This window comes from Colossoma macropomum, unplaced genomic scaffold, assembly GCF_904425465.1.
Source record: "Colossoma macropomum unplaced genomic scaffold, Colossoma_macropomum, whole genome shotgun sequence".
Lineage (NCBI taxonomy): Eukaryota > Metazoa > Chordata > Actinopteri > Characiformes > Serrasalmidae > Colossoma > Colossoma macropomum.
Genome location: NW_023494806.1, coordinates 25,593,869 through 25,606,018, shown reverse-complemented (window position 1 = coordinate 25,606,018; position 12,150 = coordinate 25,593,869).

The window sequence follows — 12,150 nt, the reverse complement described above, 5'->3', positions numbered from 1 at the left end:
TCCTAATAATACCTCAAGTAATAGTGTAATGAGTTCACATTTCTTTTAATAACCTATTTGGAGGTGGGCTATTTTTGACACTTTTTAAAATAGAATTTTATATACAGCAGTGTCACTGTGGGCATGTTCTGAACCTTACAATGAGCTCCACAGCATTTCACAAATAATGCTATTAAACCTGTGCTATTGTTTCAGCTTGATGTGAGGTGATGGAGCTTGGGCTGAGCGTGTTGCCTGTACCTGGCAGAAAGCTGTGGAATGTGGGAGAGCTAGGCATTCTTTGCTAGCTCTTTGTTTTTATAGCCCTGCACAGGAAGCCCCTCTCCATCGGGGCCTCATTCATGTTGTCTGAAAAACGCTGACTGCTTCCTCCTCCCTCTGGCTGCTCTCCAAGGGGTCTGTTTTTTTCACACACATACACGTTTGTTTTTATACAATACCAGGACATGGGCTCATACATATGTTCTATATGCATTTTATAAATGTGCATATATGTAATAATAATTCTATGTCCCATACAAATATATATATATATATATATATATATATATATATATATATATATATATATATATATATATATGAAGGCTGTGAAGGCATATATATATATATACACACACACACACACACACACACACACACACACACACACACACACATATATATATATTCATAATGTGTGTGTATGTATACATATATATGTATACATATGTCTGCATGTATGTATGTAATAATATTTCCCATATGTACATATGAGAAATATTATTGTTACATACATACATTACATACTTTTGTACATACTACATGTACATATTAGGTACTCCTGCCATTGGTCATTGGTTAGTCTCGTTTTTCTCTGTTTTTTTCCTGCAAATTCGGGTCATTTGTCCTGAAAATGCGCAAAATACACACACACACACACACACACACACACACACACACAAAACCACCCACTGCATACACTTGCTCCTCTGTTGTAGTTGGTGACTCCACTGAGGGAAGAATGATTTATATCTCTAATAACAACAAAAAATAAATAAACAGCATATTGGGGCAGAGCTCAGTGCTACAGAGTTCAAAGCATTCCATGGATGGCTGGATAGCTTTTCAAGCTGCACTGTCGTTCTCATTTCTGAATTCAGGCACAGATTCTGCGCTTGAATTGCATTACCCAAATGCAATTATAGTGTAAATCAACTATCGTGACTGATCATGCGTCTCATGCAATAATAAATGTGTCCTCAACAGTTATTCGCAAAAAATGCTAAAGCAAACTTTGTTTGTTATCAGTTTAATCTTTCACTGAGAATATGAAAGAATTGTTAACCTTTCTGTGAGGTAAAATAATTCAAATAAAAAACATCTATATAAAAAATGCATTTTGTCACAATTGTGCTGTTATCTTGACCTCTTTCAAGCTAACAACTCTAAATCTTACAATCCTAAATGAAGTTGGTGAACATATTTACAGGGATCTGAGACCTTTCCTCAATACAGAATCTCTTCAGGTCCTTCAGAGTCATTGGACCTCGCTTGTGTAATCTCTTTTTCATATCAGTCCACAAGTTTTTAAAGAAGTTTACATCAGGGGACTTCAGGGGCCACTGCAAAGGCTTGATTCTGTGGTCAGGGCATCAATTTCTGCATGGATTTGGAGGTATGTTTTTGATTGACATTTGTACTGTACCCTGTATGTAACGGTTTTGCAGCGGAAGTTTCAATAAAGTGTCCTGGCCTAGAGTGTTTTCCATTTCTAACAAACAGAAACCTGGTTAGGCAACACCTTGTATTGTAGTCAGTGACATATACAGGCCTTCCCTGAATCAAATTTGAACAAAAAATAACTAAAGCTTACAGACATATATTTTTACTTCACAGAGATTAGTAGGCCTTCTCTGAAGGCATAGAAGGCCTAGTGGGTTCCTGTTTACACTTTACTGAATGTGTCAGTCTGGTGTTTTGCTGTGGCAGACAGCAAGAGGTTAAGGGGACAGGAAGCAGCAGGTCAAATTTGTGCATGCAAACACCAGCACATCTTTTTCAGTTTGCTGTAGCTGCCCCTGCCACTGTCGCTGCTTAACCTCCATTATCTTGCTGGAAGATCCAACCAAGACCCAGTCTTAGCCTTCTGGTAGACAGGCTGCCAGATTGCTGTGAAATCTGGTGTCTGATGGAGTCCAAGATGCCATGCATCCTGTGAAACACTTGAAAAAGATGATTCTTTAAGGGTTCTTTAGTAAAGGCAATGGTCCTAATTACACATTTCATTTTCATTAAATGGTTCTTGGATGGTAAAATGGTGATGATTAATGGAGAATGCTTTGTATATGGTTCTATCTAACACCAAAAAGGGTTCTTCTCTTGTTACAAGCTTGACATCGTAACAATAGAAGAACTCCTTTTGGTGCTATATAGAACAATTTTCAAAAAGACACATATACAACACGATGTCCATCAATCTGAAGAACGATTTCACCATGCAAAGAACCATTTAAGCACAAAATGGTTCTATACAGAACTCATGGTTCTAAATAGAACCATCGCCTTTACTGAAGAACCCTTGAGGAACCATCTTTTTTAAATGTGTAGGATAACAAGACACCTAGGGCCTTTGGAATTATTGCAGCCCTACATCACAGATCCACCACCATACTTCACAGATGGGATTGCAGTCTTTTTTGCATGCCTTGGCTCTTCTTACGCCAAATCCCCCACTGATGTTTGAGCCAAACAGATCTATTTTTGTACCATCTAATCATGGAAGATTTCAAATCAAAGTCCCGGTTATGTTTAGTGAAGTCCAGGTGCTTATGTTTGTGGTTTGACAACAGCAGAGGCTTTCATCTGGCAGGCCTTCCAAACGGTTTGTTTGCACAGACTGTAGGACTTTGTGATCTCAGTATGCAACCAGCTTCTGCAGCTCCTCTCTGTGTTTGAGGGGAAAATACACTTGCTTTCTTCTTCAGGCAGGTTCACCACATTTCCTTGTTTGAATTATTAATTATTGCCCTAATGGTGGAGATGTGTATTTCCAAGTCTGAAGCTATTTATATTGCCTGATTTATAAAGGTCAACAACCTTCTGCCTCATTTCATTGGGGTATTCTTGGATGTTCTCCATGTTAACAGAAGACTAAGGGTGTTTGACCTGTGTATCACCCCATTTGTACCCCAATGAAACAGTTACTAAAGAATCAGTAAAACATGTATGGGAAAATACAGTCCTGTGCAAAAGTTTTAACACATTTCTGCATATTTTAATGCACAATTACTGTTTATTACTGTTTATATCACATAAAATGTGTCCTGTGCAAAAGTTATGGCATTATTTTTAAAATGGTCTGTTAAAATGTTGTGTGTTGACTTCTTTTCACTTAGAAAATCAACAAAACATATAATTTGACCAAGGGAGTTCAAAGTTTTGCACACTATTATATGTCAATTATTTTTTGTTAAAAAAAAATCCAGGGCCAATAATTGTGCCACAGTGTTGTGAGAAAAAAAAAAAATTATTTGTAAATAAAATTTTTTCATAACTCATCATTAAATCATTAAATCATTTTTATGAGACTATGTGAGGCTAATGATCAGACATGTGTAGTGTGACTATGTGAGCAATAGTATTTACAAGAAACCCGAAGTTGAATAAAAGTGCAGCGGTAGTGACATCTCAGCATCTTTCAGTTCTTATCATCCTCTTACTCAGAATTTAAATGATGAATAATGTAAAATGTGAACTTTAATATCACATGCTGACTCAAAACAAGATGCATGACTCTAATCATCTGTTCCCAGTAGAGGATGTGTTAACTTATTTTAATTTAGAAAATCAACAAACTTTTGTATATAACTGTATAATTAGCCAGACAGTTGCTGTGCAAGCCTCCTTGAACGTAATACAGCGTCATCTCTGTGGCTAAGAGCAGTTACTCACAGTCAGTAGGTGTCACTGACTCCTCTTTATTCAGAAACCACTTTGAAAGAAAAAGTAACGAGCAAGGCCTCTCTAACAAACATGTAAAATTCCTTTGCCAAGTGTGATATTTCGTGACCTACAATTAGCGTGTGTGACTTTTTGTGGACAAAACTACCAGTTCAGATATACTTAGTGCCATAGAGTATTAATTGTCGTCACATTTGAAGGGAAATGCCACAGATTTTTCAAAATATTGGCATAATTAAACTGTTAAGATGTAAACATAGTAATTTAGAGTGGTTTAATGTTAAATAAGCCATTCTAGATAAACTTATCACATCAGAATTTTTCACAATGGAGAGGATAGGAACCAGATGTCCAAAGAGTTTAATGCCTTCTAAGTGTAGCTCAGAGAAAACCATTACCTGAAATGGCTACAAATATGTTGACAAGAATATGAGTTGTATGCCTGAAACATCAGAACAGTTTAGAGATAAAGCTTTGGTCTAAAATTCATTTTTTTTAAACACCACACACACACACACACACACACACACATACACACACACACATATATATATATATATATATATATATATATATATATATATATATATATATTAGCTTTAGCACCTTTACCTATTTTTAGCATTACATATAAAGACTCAAAAAGCATGTGCAGGTTCATTAGTCATTTTGGATAGTAAATAAAATGTCCATATTCAAATTTCTTACATTGCTCCTCTCCTGGTTCCTATTACCACCATTGTAAAGAAAGTAGAGTCGTGTTTCTCTGCAATACTTTTCATACCAAACAACTCTGAATGACTTTGTTTACATGCCACTTCCCCTTTAAGTCAGACAGTGGTTTTAGTATCTGTCTGAATGAGGAGTGCTTGCTTAGACATAGGGTCAGATGTCCCTCCGTAGCTGACACAACCAGCATTGTTTGGCTGCAATATTCATTTAAATCTCCCTCAGCACAGTTTTCAACATGGGACGCACACAAACAGAATGATAAAGCAACCTCAGGGCACAATTAATATGGCCTGCTTAGTTGTCATGGAGCAAACGAAACATCACAGAGAGTCTCTTGAGTTTAAGTGAGCAGCTGGTGTGTTGACTTTCTGCAAGTGCTGTTTGTGGCTCTGGTTAGCCTGCAGAAGCTAGCGCTACGTTCCAGACCACAAATGTCAGATGGCTCACCCTTCACTGAAAATACAACATATCACCAAATTTGGTAGGCACTCTGCTTGGTAGGCATTCAAGGAACACTGTGAGAAAATTAGATCATCTGGAATGTTTTTCAGTTTATCCAAGTAAGAAAAAGAGTGAATGTTTGTAGAGGTGCCTTCTCAGCTAGCCTCTAGCTAGCATAAGCACTCTGTTTTTGTCTTGCAAATCTTAAATGAGGTTATGATGATGGTTTCGCTGGTAAGCACAACATACTCCTGCCTGCTACCAGAGAAGTGGCCTTTTAGACAGATTATGAGTCAACTGAATCTTTGTGGGAATACCAGCCACTCTAATAAACACATTGTTTTTGACCTGTGAATTTGAGATTGATATTATGGCGATTTGGCCTGTTAACACAGCAGAGAACACTGATTTGTGCATGCTACCGGAGACTGGCCTGTTTAAGACATTATGAGTCAACCCAAGAATATCTGTTGTTTTTCCTCAGAATATTCCAGCACATGGCATGACACGAAATCTAATTAAGATTCCGCGGCCCAGGAGAGTGATTCCTCTGTCGCGCAGATCCAGCTTTGAATCAGATTGGCCTAAGCTGATTATGTACCCATCAGTCCCTCATGTGATTCTCTTCAATGAATCATACCTAAAGATGAGCCACTTAGCCACCTGAGCCAAGAGTGCTAACATGTTGAGCTTGTGTTCTGAGAAAAACAAGGAGCCTCTCCTCTCTTTATACAACCAATGTTTAGCGAGATTTCATGAAGAGCTGTGCGCACTAACAAATAGGGCTACACGATATTGTGGAATAAGCAGTGGCAAATCGTGACTATTAGAGTTAGGCCTTCAATTTGAGCCATAAATGTCAAAACTCAGTCAAAATATTAGAAAAAAACACTTCCTGCTAGCGTCCCTATGGGATTCTTTTAGTTTGTTAGCGCTACGCTAAAAGCAATTAACATGAACATTTTTGTCCATTCTAGATTAAACACAGACATTCCATGTTTTATTAAAAATTGTGACAGATATATTATCATTTAGTTTACGTCGTAGCAGTTTCACAGTAACTCAGGTCAGCTGCCGCTGCTCTTTTCCATTGCTATATCCAATGATAAGGCTGCTCGTGTTCACAGTCAGTGACATAACTCTGACTTTCAGAAGGCCTAGAGTGACTTGTTTTGTGTTAAACTGTTCCTGTTTTTGGGAATCAGAACATGACTGACTGATTCGCAATTTTGCTGAGAGTTAAGTTAATGTTGACTTCTCAGCTCTTAAGGTCTCTTAGGAGAGCTTGCTGCATCTACCTAGATACTGCAGAGAAAAACAATTCCTGATTGGCCATTTCTCTGCTGAGTGTTAGAAGATTTTAACCTTTTTGTTTCCATCCAAAACGTAACAATGAAAAAAACATAGTCGGTAACACTTTCTATGAATGTCACCTTTGTAAGCATCTATAAACACATTCATAACATGTTATAATGCATTCATAAGACATTATAAACATAGCTATAAATATTTATAAAAATGCATTATACGTTATAGCCATGTTTATTATGAATTATGAATTGTTAACATAATACATTATAAGTACTGATCATAACAAAGTATAAGAGCTCATAAGTCGTATTTGGCCGCTCTAAGTAAAGTGAAGCATACGGTACTAAAGCCTCCTCCAGTGTTAAGAGTGAGGCTTCAGGTTGAAGTATTTACTGAAGGATTTACTGAAACAGTAAAACATCACAATACAGCACATTACAGGCTTCAAATGTCAGAGTTTAAACTAGTGCTGCCATCAGTGTTTTACCCAACGTGGGAAAGGTAATGTACACCACTGTTAGCTTGGTATTTGTTTTTACTTTACGCTCTCCAAGCTGGGACTGACTTCTCTGGCACTGACATTATAACATGTAATTAACACTATTTATAATGCATTATATTAACAATTCATAATGTATAATAAACATGGCTATAAAGTGTAATTCAGTGTAATTTTTTTTATAAATATTTATAACCACGCTTATAATGCCTTATGAATACATTATAACATATTATAAATGTGTTTATAGATGCTTACAAATGCGACATTCATAGAAAGTGTTACCACATAGTCCTCTAATACTTGCAGAGTTTGAATACAAGCGTGATTCTATTCTATAAAAATGAACAAAAAAATACAAACATGTATTTTGTAGTTCCTAGAAATTATTAGGGTTCACTGAAGGCCTGGAAGGCCCTGGGGGTTCATTGCTGGGAAAAAGTCACAATGCAGTATTTAAAAATACCTTTGCCTTGACAAACTATTTCTGAAATAGAGATAATTAGAAAAATAATTTGAAAAAAATAAAAAATAAGGAAGTAGATCAATATTCTGATTAGGACCACAAAATCTAGAAAAAATACCACTTTGCCTTTGGACTGCTACATATTCCAAATTCCATATACCTTCCCATATAAAGAAACCGCATTAGTGATGCAATAAGGACAAGCCAAAATGACTTTTTGCCAAAATAATTTATGATCACATCACACAATTCAGGTATTGGCTACAGGCTTATTTTCGTATTGCTCACTTCTGCTATTTCAGGGCCTGTCCTCAAAGGTGCCCTAAGCCCTGCTGTCTGTACTTGGTGATGTCAGCAATGTGCAGACTTTGAGGGAAAGGCACCTTGAGGGTTCTAGGTTTAAAAGTGTGTATTTGGGACAGATTTGTGCATCACAAAACCTGTACATGTACTGTACCCAACAAAGTTGTTATCAATCACAGTCTTTTTTATGAGCTAATTTGCTTAGTTTTAGGAGGCTGTATTTAGGTTACAAGCCTAGAGCAGCTCTTGCCCAAGGACTCTTAATGGTGTAACATGGTATGCTTACCCAAGTAAGGAGTCTACTGTGTGAAGGGGAGTGGTATTACCAACCACAAACTATACCAGAATGAGAAACAGGGCGCCCTCTGGCCATGTAGTCCTCACGGGCAAATGTGAATGAGGACTGTAGGACTGCAAAGTGCGCAAAATTAGACAGGGCTTCAGGATTGCGAAGGTCAGTGCTGCAATAATGATTAAGGAATGATTTACAGAAACAGTTGGTAGCCCGACTACCAACTGTTTCCTTTTCTTAAGCAGCATTTCTGTCAGTAAGCATGTATGATTTTAGCAGTTATGTAGAGAGAAATAAAGAAGCGAGTGGGTATCATCAGATTGTTTTTTAAAAATAACAGGTTTTTTTTAACAGTTTCTTACTTCCCTAGAAAGTGAGCTGATGTTTCCAGTCACTAAGTGAGATGTTGGAACATTACAAGAACATACAAGATCTTAACTACAGTGTGCTATATTTAGTACAAGTGCCTTTTCATAAAGCGGAAAGATCATTAACAATTCATAAAAGATAATGGCCCACATAATATTCCTAGAACAAGACTCATAATGACTTTAAACTATAGCTTCTTCATTCGCTGAAGAACAGGCTTGCCTACTGATGTTGTTGCAATTAGTTGTAAGTCTAAAACACTCTCAAACCGGGCATAGTAAATGCGAGATGTTAAGTAACATGTTGTAAGTTCTATTTGCAATCACATCCTCATCGCAACACAGCTTCCTTCTCTCTACAAAACAGTGCCAACATTGTCTCATTGACTCACATTCAGTGTCTCTTTAATTCAGCAGATTCAATTGAGAAGTATTTAAATAGCACTGCTCGAACATTGTAGCTTCTAAAATCACTGTAATTAAGCACAGGAAGAGATGTATCACAGCAATTACAATGTGAAAGGATATTCATTTCCTTTAGTCTCTATGTTCCCAGTATCAGTTCAGCCAAATGAAGAGAGGAAATCCAGATGGTAAAACAATAGAGATTTCAGGGGTAAACTGCCCAGTCAATTAAGCGCATATTAAGTGCAATTCATCATATCATACCATGTAGAAGACAAAAGTCTTGTTTCTTGTTGATCAAAATGCAATGACTTTTACTCTAAAATGTCTTCTGATTTTTAATTATATCACCAGGAATCAACAGGCAGGGAAAATAATATTGATCAATAACATAATTTTTCATCTCCCCCAACTTATGACTGCACAAAACTGCTCAGCTAGCCAAGAGACGCTCCTGGTGCTTCATTCGGCAATACATCACAATATTGCAATACAGCAATTAAAATGTATTATGATTTCTGATTCACATTGAATTCAATCCTTTGAACATTTGACAAACTTTCATTATTTTGCTCGCACTTCAACACATTGTATTTGAAATAAAAAAAGACTTTGTCATACTTCATTCTCTCCTTTTAGGGAACCAAAAGTAATCAGACATTTTGCTGCCCAGTTGTTTCTTGGCCAGTTATGTGTTGTTGGACAATACGTTTGTGAATAAGAGAGATAATTAAAGGTTTAGCCTTGATTGTACATGTTGAATTTGATGTGAAGAGGCTGAAAAATCAGAGTAAACTAACCAAAGATATGAAGAAAACTTTATGCATATATGGATATTGTTAATAAGCAAGAACACAAAACACATTGATAAATGTAGCAATAGGAAATGATTTGCTAGACCACAAAAGATTACATTACAGAATGACTGAAGAATACGTCAAGTGTACAGAAACATCTTAACTTAGTGATTCGCAAAATGGGACCTGCATTATTTCCATTTATTTATTCTCTGCCTTTGCCACGTCTGAAAACTTCGTACTTGTTAAGAAATTGCAGACGTTATTAAACATTATCAAAATAAAATTCATTCCAACCGATCAATATTCATGACCATACTGTGCCAACTCAACAAGTCACCTCTAATATGATAGAACAGCATAATGGCTCCTGTATGTGCAGCAAAAGCTGCGGAGAAAGGCAGCAAAATGGGCAGGTTTATGGTGAGACAAGGTTCTTGTTTGTTAAATGAAAGTAATGGCGAGTGGGGAGGGGAGCGAGCAGGGAGTCACCCAGTGGCATTAACTATCCACAAAGGGGGCCTTAGACTAAAAAGGTTTGAGAACTGCTGTCTTAATTGTTCAAATTCATGCCTCAAAACTGGAGATTTACCTTCCATTACTGGGTACTGGTTTCGGGGCAATATCAGCAGAAAATGCCAGACAGGACATCTGAGGGGAAAAAAAATGAATCCAATCCAATCTGTAACAAATCTATCCTGAAATACCCCAAACATTGTGTGATGTTATTAGCTGTGTATTTGTTCCTGTGGGGTTGTGGAGTGTTTGAGTAATTTAAGCATGATAGCCCACTTTAAGAGGCCTACTTTTTAAATCTTAAGTGAAGTGCTTCAATTAAAAATAGCTCATTTTAAAGCTTAGTGATTTTTAAAGAAAAAATGAGGGCATTTAAATTACTGAAGGCAAAAAGGCTGCATTACAGGCCAGACAGAGCATCATCACGGAAGATATCAAACATCTGGGGTTGTATAGGTTGCAGATTTCAGTCAGATTTACACCTAAGTATATTGTAGTTCATTTGGTGATTTAGTACTGGGGGATGCGTGATACCTTTAAACAGTAGTTTACCTAATAGAGACTGCAATTATTACTCACATTTGTAGTTATTAGCAACAAATAATGTGTCATTGTCCAATTACTTATAGGCTCCATAAAGGTTTTAATCCCAATATGGCCTATATTGTTCCATGAAAATCAAAAATTACTGACCCATCACAACTGTGACCAAATTTTTGTTTTGACTTTGCAAAGCCCTAAAAGAGTTGTTAATGTGTTATGTACTGAATGCTAAACTATAAATGAAATTACAATTTGTCTTGATTTCATATGAACATTTTTTTATGTTGGTGAAAGTAATAATTGGTCACGTGACCTGAGCTTTTAACTTCTAGCATGCTGGTGAGTGGTGAGAGAACACATTTGCTGTTGGTAATCCAAACTATCAGTTGTTTACTTTCATATAGCTTAACTTTGTCTGAAGTTTTGAATCTGATAACCCAACATTCACCATTTCCATCATATCAGTATGCAGGCTGTTTCTGACATGGTGTCATGGGGTTGTCCAAGAAGAAAATTCATGTACTCCCATAGTTGGGAAAAGACTGGGATTAAATAGCTTAATGATGTAACTATTGGCAAGAAGATTTCAGCACAATGACTGATGATTTGATTTAGTGCAGGACACTCACTATTTATTGACAAATACAACATCATATAGTGAACATAGGATTACATGCGGAAAACCATCCTGTGACCACATAACCTTTTCGTAATTTGTTAAACAATGTATATTTTTTAAATATACTCGTGATGGACGTCGAAGCATACAGTGCTAAATTTCAGTGATTCCACATGCCCTTTTATAAATAGGCATACCCGTGATTCCAGAGAAACTGCAAAAGAACTAAAAGAACACAACGTAATACAGTGAAAAAGTCATGCACAGAGGATACCTTCAGCAGCTAAAATCATGTACAGTTCAAGTAATATCTTCTGTTTTTGCCAAAATCAGTGCCAACAACATAGTTATATGATGCAATGCTAAAACATAGAAAAAAAAAAATGTTGTTTCAGTGTGTAACCTCTAGATTACTGATATTACAAAAATATGTCTGAGTAAATACAATGACACAAAATTAATCACCAATAACATAGGTACACTATTATGTGTAATAAGAAAGTAACAGTAATACATTTTAGATGTATAAATCCATAAATAAATATCTTGAGGTTGTTAAATATCAGCATAAAAGCAAAGAGTACCTTAATAAGATCCATAATTTCAGCGTACCAAGGTATAATTAAGAAGCATCCAGGTTATTTGCATTACTAATCACACTCATGGGAACTAGGGGAAAACATGAGGTGGACACAACCAGGGAAGAAGCTATTGGAGGGTACAAGTACACCCAGCTCTGGGTGGTGGGGACATCCATTTTAATTAAGGGCATTCATAGAAACCCTCATCAGAGTAATGTCATAACTAAACTAAAGCCACACTGCTTTAAGTGTACCGGACACTTAAGGTACCAGGAAGGTTCGATGCTATACCACATCTTAGACCTTAATCACAGTGAAGTTCAGAGGTTCCTGTG